Source organism: Zea mays, chromosome 1, assembly GCF_902167145.1.
Source record: "Zea mays cultivar B73 chromosome 1, Zm-B73-REFERENCE-NAM-5.0, whole genome shotgun sequence".
NCBI lineage: Eukaryota > Viridiplantae > Streptophyta > Magnoliopsida > Poales > Poaceae > Zea > Zea mays.
The window spans coordinates 303,657,474-303,670,469 of record NC_050096.1 but is presented as its reverse complement, the minus strand read 5'-3'; positions in this window follow the sequence as shown (position 1 = coordinate 303,670,469).

The window sequence follows — 12,996 nt, the reverse complement described above, 5'->3', positions numbered from 1 at the left end:
ACCCATATCTTGCTAGGTGGTGCAATTTATTTGCTCTGCGACTGATTGGACATTTGATGGATGTTCCCTGGCTAGTCTTCACGTCGCTTCTGTCGGTCAGATTTTGTACTTCCCCGGCTATATTTGGCTTTCCTCTGATCCTTACTGATATCTCATTTTTGTCTTGAGGTATTCATTGCATGCCCTGCACAGATGTGACAGTTTTGAAAAATATACTGATAATTCTTGGGCGTCCCCCCCAATGGGTGTGGACAAGGGACGACTTGGTACGCTGAGTGTTTTAGCCGGCTGCTTCTGAGTAGTAATGTGATGCGACGGGGGGCGTAATCATATCATCCACGCTGTTGACTGGAGTCCCAATGGGTGTTGCGCTGCGTGAAACGGCGTCAGCCGCCTGACGTGTCTTCAGACGAGTTGAAGTGTGTATTGAATGCTTCGCGACTGTTCAGTGACCGTGGTTGGAGGTGAGCGGTTGCCTTCTTCTTCTATAAATAGTGCCTTTGCCTCTCTAGTTTTTTCACATCTCTTGTTGTTCTCCGCTGCTTGCTTTCTTCTCCTTCTCGCGCTTCCACCATGGGCAAGAACAACAAGCGCAAGCGTGAGCCGACTCCTCCATCAGAGGACTTCGGTGACTCGGAGTACTCAGAGGAGGAGTTCTCCTCTGAGTCCGAGGGGTCTCCGGCTCCCATCCCTCTGCGTGAGTCGTCTGACGATTCAGACGACTCCCAGGGGCTTGCGGCGGAGGTCTGGACTTACATCCGGGCCGTCGAGCGCTCCGGGCTCGAGGGCTCGGATGAGTCGGAGTACTCCTCGAACGAGGAGGACTCGTCCGAGGAGGACGGTGGTGGCGATGGCGAGGACGACGACGACGACGACCATGAAGGCGGTGGCGGCGATGACGGTGACGGCGGCGGCAGGGGCGGCAGCAGCGGCAGCAAGGATGGCGACGGCGGCAGCAGCAGGGGCAGCAACAGGGCCAGTGGCTAAATGCCACTGGTTTTTAGATATTAGTATAGATTAGAAGTAGTATAGTGAAATAATGTAGTAGTATTAGTAGTGTAGAGTAGTATAGTGTAGCGTAGTAGTATTAGTAGGGAAGTATCAACTCATAATGAGTTGATTTGTAAGTACTGTTACTTCCCTTTAATGAAGAATGACGTTGCCTTCTCTGTGCCGATTGTCTTGCTGTTGTGTTTGTGGCATAACTTAGAGTTTTTGAATCATTTCTCCGCCCGCCTTATTTATGACGTTGACTCCTTTGGGATAGTAATTAAATAACTCGGGCATCACATCGACGCTTTTAGAGGTAGCTGCCGAGTGACTTGAAGACGACGTCGGAGTTTTAGAGATAACTGCCGAGCGACTGAACGCGATGTCGGAGTTTTAGAGGTAACTGCCGAGCAACTGAGGACGAAGTCGGAGTTTTAGAGGTAACGCCGAGTGACTGAGGACGACGTCGGAGTTTTAGAGGTAACGCCGAGTGACTGAGGACGACGTCGGAGTTTTAGAGGTAACGCCGAGTGACTTGAGGACGACGTCGGCGCGTTAGAGGTAACTGCCGAGCGACTGAAGGTAACATCGGCGTTTTAGAGATAACGACTAAGTTAGAACGGGCAGCGCCGACCATGTTGAGGGTAATAGCCGAGTGATGATGTGGAAGTGACCGCCGGGTGACAACGTGGCGCGCTGGTGTTTTGAAGGTAACTGTCGGGTGCTGACTGGGCGCTTTTAGAAACGATATCTGACTCGGGAATATCCCATAAGTACTGCGCTTTTAGCCGCCTCTGCTTTCCGTGCCCTAGTTCTTGCTTTCCTGCCTCCAAATCCTCTCTGCAATTCGCCTTCCACTCTGTTCGCCAGTAGAATTGAGATGGCGCCCAAGAGGAAGGCCTCGAGTTCATCCGCCGCGGTGATTCCCCCAATCGACCCCAACAGTTAGTTGCCTTTCGCAGGTAACCACATGTCTGTTGTCTCCGAGCCCGACCTTCTCCACCTCATGTCCATCGGGGTCCTTCCCCCAAGGGAGCTCTGTTCTTGGCGGATTTGTCATGGGGTCACTGTCCCGACAGAGGATACCCATGAGTCCGTAATTTACGTTCCTTTTCTTCTCTGCGGTCTCGGTCTTCCCATTTCTCCCTTTTTCCGTGGCCTCCTTGATTTCTATCATCTTAACCTGACCCATTTGAATCCCAATTCTATTCTGCAAATTTCCATTTCCATTCATTTATGCGAAGCTTTTCTTGGCGTGCTGCCACATTTTGGGTTGTGGAAGTACTTGTATCACTGTCGCCCTGGGATGGCCGGGGGGCAGCATCAATTGGTTGGGGTGCTAGTTTAGAGATGCGTCGCGGGAGGAAGACTGAATATCTTGAAATCCCACTCAAAGACAGTATCAAGGGATGGCGCTTGGAGTGGTTTATTGTTGAGAACCATGGAAATTCTCTCCCCCCTAGGTCGGGAAGACATCCGAATGTTCGCACTCCAAGTTGGACCGAATCCCCCACTGATCAGGAGGTAGCTGAAGCAGGTGCTTTGCTGGCTGAAGTTGGGCTGTTGAAGGAGAGAGGTCTAACTGCTGAGGCTGTGGTTGTTGATTTTGTTTTCAAGAATATTCAGTCGTTGAAAGACAGGGCATACCCGGCTTATCTGTACCGAGGCCTAGCTGACTCAACTCGGGTTACCAACAGAAGAATTCCCTCTGTAGATTTGGTGAACCGACTTGAGATGATTCTTAGAGGCAAGGTATCAAATGGTGGTGCCCCAGTGGCATACTCAGTCTAGAACTTGCCTCCTCCCAAGGCCTTCACTCTTTTTGTGTCGAATCCACCTGTCACTGATGGCAGTTTGGGCCTTAGAGTGCGACCCTCTGCTGAAGAAGTCAGCGTCTTGGTTGCCTCGCTCGGGGAAATTCCTGATGATGAACGACAGGTCCATTTTGAGGTGCCTTTGGATCCTAGTGACGCGGAAATAAGTGCTATGCTTGATTTGCTGGCTGAGGACTCTTCTGATGCTGCTCCTGCTAGGACATTGGTGGTGGCGCCTCTCCCAGAAACTGGTACAACCTTGGATATCCAAAAGCCTGCCAGTACTCGCCCGAGACGCCCTTGCCGAGCCAATCAACTTGATCCTTCTGCGGATGAGCAGAAAAAGAAAAAGAGATGCCTCCGGCGAGTATCTAGTTTGGATCGGGACGTTGGTACTTCGGTTCCTGTTGCTGAAGAAGTGCCTGCGCCTGAATTTACTGATGCTGACCCCGATGTGTGTGCTCCATCTGTTGCTGATCCCAATGGGTGTGCTCCATCTGCTGCTGGCCCTAATGGGGGTGCTCCATCTGTTGTTGATCCCAATGGGGGTGTTGCCTGTGTTGCTGGTGAAGACGACGGGGAGGAAGAAGATGAGGTCCCTCTGACTCGAAAGAACCGTCGGCAATATGTCGCCAGTGGTGAAAGTAGTGGAGTTCCTTCTCCTGCTTTGTCTGCTCTCATTGGTCTGCAAGAATTGTCCCTGGCGAATTTTGATCAGACTCTTGAGGATATGGTTCCAGGGGATCTGTTATCCGAGCCGGCAGATGATGGTGTGATGGAGGTTTGTGCTGATGTGCTCGACGCTGGATTGAGGTCATCCCGTGCCTCATCGACCTTAGAGCGCGGTCTCGAGGGTCAGGAGACTGACTTGGATCGTCCTGGTCCCATGGAAGTAACTGAGGGTCCATCAGCCTTAGAGGCGGCTATTGCAGAGAACTTGGTTCTCAAGAACGGTGTTGACACTTGCCCAGCCCCCGAGGATGTTGCCGGGGATGACTCGGCTCGGGTGGGAAGCGCAAGCCACTGCCCAGCCCCCGAGGGTACTGCTGGAGATGATCCGGCTCAAGTGGGCAGCGCAAACTTTGACCCAGCCCCCGAGGGTGTCCGAGCGGGGTCTCCCTCTTGTACTTCCATGTACGTTCATGCGGGATCACCTCCGCACTCCGGTTGCATGGTGGTAGCCCAAGCTTTGGGCCAGGGAGTCGCTTTAGAGGGCAGCGTGACCAAGTTTTGGGCTCTGTTGATGGCACTGAGTTGGTTCCTGCTGGTTCGTTGCAAGCTGCTTCGGGTGGCGACCTTACGCCCGGTCATCAGTTGATCTCTCACGATTTGGGAGTCCCTTCGTTCTTCTCCAATCTCCAGGTACTGTGATATATTATGTCCTAACTTTCGTACTATATGAACTTCTGTCATTGCATTCATCTGTTCTCCTTATCAGGCTTTGGTGGACGGGATGGCTAGCCAGCTGAGGTTGCAGGGTGCTTCTGTTCTAGAAGGAGCTTTGTCTCTTGCACGTTGGAATCCAGTGTTACTTCGACATCGTGTCTCTGACTTGGAGGCGACCAATGCTGGTTAGTGCTTCTCTTTGTCTTCATTATTGAGCTGTCTTACATTTTGACCCCTTTTGTTTGATTGTCTCCTGCTAGATATGACTCGACAGATTTCCACTCTTGAAGAAAAACATTCTCGAGATCAGGCTGAGCTGGTCCAGCGGTGCTCTGATTTTGAAGAAAAGTATTCTCAAGGCCAGACTGAACTAGCTCAGGTCTCTGCTGCCCTAGATGACGCCAATGCACTGAGCTCTTCCCTTCGCACTCAACTTGATTCTGAAAAGGTGACTTTTGGAACTGTGCCTTGCATTACTGTGTTCCTATTGCTTGCTTGATGTTTGAAGGAGCTGATTTTTGTTTGTAGGAAGAAAAACGCATCCTTGCTGCTTCTCGCGACAATCTTGACAGACTGTATCGCGACTCTAGCAACTCATTGACCATCCTGGAGAGGAGTCATCGCTTCACCATGGAGGAGTTAGACAACCATCGCTATAAGCTGCAGGAATCCACAGACGAGGTGATCCGGCTCAAGCAACTGATATCGGCGAAGGATGCTACTATCAAAGAACTCCGTGCTTCCAAGAAATCCATCGCCCAGGAGCTAGAAACCGCTCAGTTGGCTGCCAAGGTTGCTGAAGAAACTTCCATTACTCTGAGAGCTCAGCGCGACAGAGCCATGGATAAGGCCATTCGGGCGGGGCAAATCTTGATGAGGAGACCTGGCGTGGTTGTTCCTGAAGATATAAGGGCTGACGTGAATGCTGCTCCTGATTCCTCAAGTCGCCCTTCCTCGTCGGTTGCTCCTGAGAAAGATATCGCGAAATAGAGAGATATTTTGCGTGCTTTGAGCGCGCAGTTAGCATGGTCAGACATTTGTTAGAGGACACCAGATTAGCACTTGAATGATATTGTTATTCTCCTATTGTTTCAGAATTCAACAGTACGTAAATTTGCAGTAGTAAAATGTTGTGTGATGGTTCTGAAACTTGTTTACGGGATATAGAGGTCATCCCTATATGAGTAATCGTAAGTGCGTCAAATCGCCTTAAGTTGCTGCTGACTTAAGTCGATCGCTTCTGCTAATAGGGCATAGTGGTCATCCCAAGTTAGGTAAGCGCGAGCATGTTGCATCGCCTTAAGTCGTTGCCGACTTAAGTCGATTGCTCCGTTAGCAGGGCATAGTGATCACCCCGAGTTAAGTGAGCGCGAGCATGTTGCACCGCCTTAAGTCGTTGCCGACTTAAGTCGATTGCTCCTTTAGCAGGGCATAGTGGTCACCCCGAGTTAGGTAAGCGCGAGCATGTTGCGCCGCCTTAAGTCATTGCCGCCTTAAGCCGATTGCTCCGTTAGCAGGGCATAGTGGTCACCCTGAGTTAAGTAAGCGCGAGCATGTTGCACCGCCTTAAGTCGTTGCCGACTTAAGTCGATTGCTCCGTTAGCAGGGCATAGTGGTCACCCCGAGTTAAGTAAGCACGAGCATGTTGCACCGCCTTAAGTCGTTGCCGACTTAAGCCGATTGCTCCGTTAGCAGGGCATAGTGGTCACCCTGAGTTAAGTAAGCGCGAGCATGTGGCACCGCCTTAAGTCGTTGCCGACTTAAGCCGATTGCTCCGTTAGTGGGGTATAGTGGTCACCCCGAGTTAAGTAAGAATGCAAGTCAATCGTGAACAAACTGAGTATCTTTGAGGCCTTTTTTATTGATGACATATTTCCCATTTTACAGACTACATCGTCGTCCCGATAGCTTTTGAAATACAGCTAGGGATAAAACTTCATGAGGTGTTCTATATTCCAGGAATTCCCAATTTCTGTGTCGTCCATCTGAGTGAGACGATATGATCCTGGCCGAGTGACTTCTGCTACTATGAAGGGTCCTTCCCATAAGGGTGATAACTTGTGCAGTCCCTCCCCCGTTAGAATTCAGCGGAGGACGAGATCTCCTACTGAGAAGGATCGTTGTCGCACGGCCTTGTCGTGATAGCGCCTTAGAGTCTGCTGGTACCGTGCTGATTGGATTACTGCATTCAGCCGTTCTTCCTCGAGTATATCGATGTCCTCCATCCTAGTAGCTTCGGCTTCTGCTATGCTTTCGAAGATCAACCTTGGCGCCCCGAACTTGAGATCAACGGGTAACACTGCCTCCGACCCATAGACCATGAAGAAAGGAGTGTTTCCATGCAGAGCTCGGCTAGGTTGGGTTCTTAGGCTCCAAACGACGTAGGGCAATTCCCTTATCCACTTTCCTGCGAACTTTTCATTCTTATCGAAGACCTTTTTCCTGAGTGCTTCCAGTATCATCCCGTTGGCTCGCTCAACCTGCCCGTTGGCTCTTGGGTGTGCTACAGAAGCATACTTGATCTAAATGCCTTTTTGCTCGCAGAAATCGAAGAACTCTGAACTTATGAAGTTGGATCCTAGGTCAGTTATGATGTTGTTTGGTATCCCGAATCTGAATATTATGTCTTGTATGAATTCCACGGCCTTAGCTGAGGTTAAAGAAGCAATGGGTTTGAATTCTATCCATTTGGTGAATTTGTCGATTGCTACCAGTACATGAGTGTATCCTCCTTGAGCTTTCTTGAAAGGTCCAATCATATCAAGTCCCCAGCATGCGAAGGGCCAAGTCACTGGTATGGTCTGCAGTTGCTGTGCTGGTAGATGTTGTTGCTTCGACTAGTACTGGCAAGCTTCGCACCTCTGAACTAACTCGGCTGCGTCGTTCTTCGCTGTTGGCCAATAGAATCCTGACCTGAAGACCTTCCCGACTAGTGTCTTGGATGCTGCGTGTATTCCACATTGCCCAGCATGGACCTCATCCAGAAGTCGTTTCCCGGTAGATGAGAGAATGCACTTCATGAAGGCGTCTGATGCACCTCTTCTGTATAATGTCTCCCCAATGAGTGTGTAGTGAGCCGACTGTCTGGCGATACGCTCGGCTGCACTTTTGTCATCTGGTTCATCTTCATTCTTTATATACTTGATGATTGGCCTTCTCCAGTCATCAGAGTCTGACTCTGGTTGATTCACAATATTACACTCTTCTGCTTGATCCATTGAGATGCTCGGCTGTAGTATTTCTTGTACAAAGACTCCAGGTGGGACCTGAGTTCGACTGGATCCTAGCTTGGACAATACATCGGCTACCGTGTTCCGATCTCTTTCTACATGATGAAATTCCAGACCCTCAAATTTATCTTCCAGTTTTCGGACGGCGGTGCAGTACTTTCCCATTGAATCGCTTGAACAATCCCATTCTTTGTTTATCTGGCTTATGACTACCAGAGGGTCTCCGTACACCATCAGTCTCTTGATGCCCAATGATATGGTGATGTTCAATCCATGGATCAGAGCTTCATACTCGGCTGCATTGTTGGAGGCTGGAAACAACAACTGGAGGGCATATTTGAGGTGCTCGCCTCCAGGTGCGGTGAAGAGAATTCCTGCTCCCTGCAGCTTCAGCGAGCCATCAAAATACATTCGCCATACTTCTGCAGTCTCTGGGTTATCTGGTACTTGCTGTTCAGTCTATTCTGATACGAAGTCAACTAATGCTTGAGTTTTGATGGCAGTGCGAGGTCGAAATTCGATGTCATGAGATCCTAGTTCGCATGCCCACTTGGCTATTCGGCTAATGGTGTCGGGGACCATAATTAGGGGTACCCTCAAGGCTCCTAATTCTCAGCTGGTAACCCCCATCAGCATAAAGCTGCAAAGGCCTGATGGGTGCGATTAAGTCAGGGATCGGTCCATTCGAGGGACTCGATCACGCCTCGCCCGAGCCTAGCCTCGGACAAGGGCAGCCGACCCCAGAGGATCTCCGCCTCGCCCGAGGCCCCCCTCCAGCGGCGAACATATTTCCGGCTCGCCCGTGGCCATGTCTTCGCCAAGAAGCAACCCAGACCAAATTGCCACGCCGACCGACCAAATCACAGGAGCATTTAATGCAAAGGTGGCCTGACACCTTTATCCTGACGCGCGCCGCCTGTGGTGCCACTCCACTGACCGCCTGACAGAGCCGAAGTGATCGTCGTCGCTTCGCCGCTCCACTGACCGCCTGACAGGAAGACAGCGCCGCCTGTGGTGCCACTTGACAGAGCGAGGCTGACAGGCAGTCAGGCCCGGCCGCAGGCACCATAGGAAACTCCGCTCCGCCCGACCTAGGGCTCGGACTCGGGCTAAGCCCCGGAAGACGGCGAACTCCGCTCCGCCCGACCCAGGGCTCGGACTCGGGCTAAGCCCCGGAAGACGGCGAACTCCGCTCCGCCCGACCCAGGGATCGGACTCGGGCTAAGCCCCGGAAGACGGCGAACTCCGCTCCGCCCGACCCAGGGCTCGGACTTGGGCTCGGCCCCAGATGACGACGAACTCAGCTTCGCCCGACCCCAGGGATCAGACTCAGCCCTGGCTTCAGCCGACAGTCTCCGCCTCGCCCGACCCAGGGGCTCAGACTCGACCACGGCCATGGAAGACAGACTCGACCTCGACCTCGGAGAAGCCTCCACATCGCCTAACCTAGGGCACGGGCCGGCCACGTCAACGGGAGGCGCCATCATTACCCTACGTCAAGCTGACTCAGGCTACGGGGAACAAGACCGGCGTCCCATCTAGCTCGCTCCGCTAGATAGGCAATGATGGCGCCCCGCACGCTCCCTGACGACGGCGGCTCTCGGCCCCCTTACGGAAGCAAGAGGACGTCAGCAAGGACTCAACAGCCCCAACAGCTGTCCTTCCGCCAGGCTCTAGCGCTCCTCCGACAGCCACGGCATCACATCAACTAGGTGCCAAAACCTCTTCGGCTGCCACGACGGCGTGTACTTAGGGCACTAGCTCTCCTCCGCTAGACACGTAGCACTCTGCTACCCCTCCCATTGTACACCTGGATCCTCTCCTTACGCCTATAAAAGGAAGGACCAGGGCCCTCTGAAAGCTCTCTTCTAGGTTTTGGTGGTTTGGATGACAACCCAATTAAAGGACTAACAAGTGTGCTAAGTGTTGAATAGGTGCTTAATGCAAAGCTAACAGGGTTCAACACAAGTGAACAAGTGTGATGGTCCAAAGACTGGATTATCTATAGATAATGGACATCACGAGTAAGATGGACATTGCTTAAGTGAGACTCGGTGTGCGTAACTCAGAGACAATCGATCAAGCCAAGGATGGAGGCAAGAAGAGGTTCGAGGTACCGAGTGCATGGGAGAAGGTCAAGGAGACCAGGAACCCAAAGCCAGGGGTGAAGAAGAAGACTTGCAAAGTCAAGGTTGATCGAGTTAAGAAGAGTTATGGTGCATCAAGGATCACTACATAAGAACATGACTTACAACCAATGAGGTAACATCTACAATTATGTGGTGTAAGTCATAAGGCTCAAGATCAAGCTCGAGAAGTGAACGGGGGTTGGGGCTCAGATATGTCAATCTAGATCAAGTCAAGTTGACTTGATGGTTTAGAGTCCAACATCGACCTCAAACAAGCCAAATTGGGTAAAACGATGAAAAAGGTTAAGTATGTAAGGTTTGAGTGTTCAACCATTTTGCATACACCTCTTACTACAAGTTTGGTGATTTGGTTTGCTCTCTAACTCTTTCTGTAGAGAAAGAACCATTCTGAGCTCTGCTGGAGGAGAAACAGAAAAGCTAGGAGAAGAACAAGAAAGATGTAAGTTTCTAGGACTAAATCAATTGGATTATACTCTAAATGTGTTTGTTTAAGTCTCAGGAAAATCCTCCCAAAAGTTGAAGTCAAACGGAGAAAGAACGGAGGAAAAAGCACTTAGTGTGCTGTTGGCTGGTGCACAGGACAGTGAATAGTAGCTGTCCGGTGCACAGGACAGTGAATAGTAACTCTGTCCGGTGCACAGGCCAGTGAATAGTAACTGTGTCCGGTGCACAGGACAGTGAATAGTAACTATGTCCGGTGCACAGGACAGTGAATAGTCGCAGCGTCCGGTGCACAGGACAATGAATAGTAGTTGTGTCCGGTGCACAGGACAGTGAATAGTGACCTGTCCGGTGCACAGGACAGCGAATAGTAACCTATCCGGTGCACCAACGGCTAGCTGTTCCAGAGAAGGAAACTGTCAATCAGATCTGTTACTGTTCACTGTCCGGTGCGCCACCGGACAGTCCGGTGCACCCGCAACCAGGGAAGGCTGGGAGCTTCCAAATGAAGCTCTAACGGCTCCTAGGCCATTTGGGGCTATAAAAGGGACCCCTAGGCGCCTCAAACAACAACACAAGTGCAGCCAACAATTGTATACATCACTCGGACCGATTCTCTCTCTCCCTCTTGTGTAAATCTCTCTAGTTTGTGTGAAGGCAAAGTTATAAGCCTTTAGAGAGTGGAGAGGTGCTGCAAAGAGCTAGAGCAAAGTCTTGAGCGCATTGTTACTCCGCCGGAGTGCTGTCAAGAAGATTGTAAGCAGCCGCGGCTTTGTTGTAACCCAACTCAACATAGTGGAAGGCTCTATCTGTCATACTGACAGATCTGAGCAAACGGAGGAAGGAGTTGAAATAGACTCCAAGCCCAGGTGTGGCTAACTCCAACGAGGACTAGGCAAGCATTTCAGGCTTGGCCGAACCTCGGGATAAATTCCTGCGTCTGTGTGCTTCGCTCTGTATTGTGTGCTGACTCTCTGTCTTACTCACTTTTTATATCTGCACTTCAACACTTATCTGTGGTACAAGTTATATTTGAAGTGCAGGGCATTTTGAGACAGGATCTTCTATTCCGCTGCAACCTACTCGAAGGATCTTTCATTCCACTGCGATCTGGTTTTTGAGTAGAGTAAGAACTAAAGTTTTAAAGTGATAATTTTTTATTCGCCTATTCACCCCCCCTCTAGGCGACATCCAGATCTTGTTCCCGGGCAAAGGGAACTTTCAATTGGTATCAGAGCTAGGCCTCTCCAGTGTGGGCTTAGCCGTCCGGAGATGACGATGTCGTCACAAGAGGTAACTCTAGAACTTCTTTTAGGCGATGGTTCTAATTATAAATCTTGGTCTGTCTCTATTTATAATGCTTTCATGCATATTGATCCTGATTTGAGACAGATCTTTAGTAGAAGTATTTTTCCCTCTAATATTAGTAAAAACCCTTCTAATACTGAACTAAGATGTCTATCTCTTAATCACCATGCTTGCAACATCTTAGTTGACTCTCTTTCTAGAGGTGCTTATTTTGCCATCATGAGTAGTGATAGTGATTTATTTGTTGATGCTAATGATCTATGGACTAGAATTAAAATAAAATATTCTGAGTCCAATTGTACTACTTCTACTCCCTATGTTGCTTGTGGTACTAACCTTTCAAAGGGAGAAGAAAAATGATGGCAACCAAACGATGAATCCACCTCACCGACAGGTTTGTCTTCCACTAATTATAAATGTCTTATTGCTAACAATGATAGTGGAGACGAAAGCGATGATGAGGAGGAATATGAGGATGATAGCGAGGATGAGTCTTCATCACCACAAGGTACATTTTCCTGTATTGCTTCCACTAATAATAATGACAGGGAAAATGAGACCGGTGATGTGGAAGAAGAGGATATTCGCCGGTTCTACACCAATCTCAACAAAGAAGACAAAGTGCTCTTGGTTAAGTTGTTGAGGAGGAACAAGGAACAAGGCGAGACGCTTCTCAGGCTAGAGGAGACTCTCATCAAAACCAACGACAGCCTGGATAAGATGACCAAAGAACATGAGGAGCTAAAGTGCTCTCATGATAATTTGGTCCAACGGTATGAATCTATTTTATTTGAGCAAAGAAATAATCATGATGTATTATCTGATGTTGCTCAACTTAAAACTGAGAATTCTATGCTTAAGAGTCAAGTAGAAATGATAAATTTAGAAAAACTTGCTCTAAGTGAAAAATATGATATGCTATCTTATTCTCATAATGAATTAGTTGATGACCATATCATGCTTAATGTTGCTCATGAGGTTGTAATTTCAAACTTAAATTCATGTGAACCTCATTCTTGCACATGTGCACATTTAGATAATATATCACTATGTGTTAACCCCTGTTGCTCAAAAGAAAGCAAATTTTTGAATGAGCATCAAGCTGCAGGATCAAAAGAAAGGAACAAGAAAGCAAAGCAACTAAGGAGAAGACGCATTGCTCAACCTCCTCAAGATATCCACGGACGCGTGGTGAAGAAGCTTGAGACGGGAGAAACCGCAGCAAGTGTTAAACTCCATAAGAAGGATGTTCCTAAAGCAATAAATGAAGAAATCAACATGAACAAGGAAAAAGGTAAAAATTCAATTAGTCATGTTGTTTGCACTGATCATCTCTCTATGTCATCCAAGAGCAAAAAGGGAAGAGGAAAAAGGAGGTACTTCAAGTGCAAGGAATTAGGTCACTTCATTGCGTCTTGTCCACACAAAGACAAGGATGAAGGAATGAGGAGATGCTTTGGATGCAACGATAAGGACCATATGATCACTTCATGTCCGCTCATGAAGAATCAAAGACGTGCACCCTCCAAGATGACCCTCACTAAGCAAAAAGACAAACAACAAGTGTCAAGTCAGGTTGAGCGACGCTTCTGCTACATGTGTGGTGAGCATGGTCATCTACCTAAGGTATGTAAGAAGGGTAGGGTTCCTAAACAAGTAAATTTATCTCAATCTTAT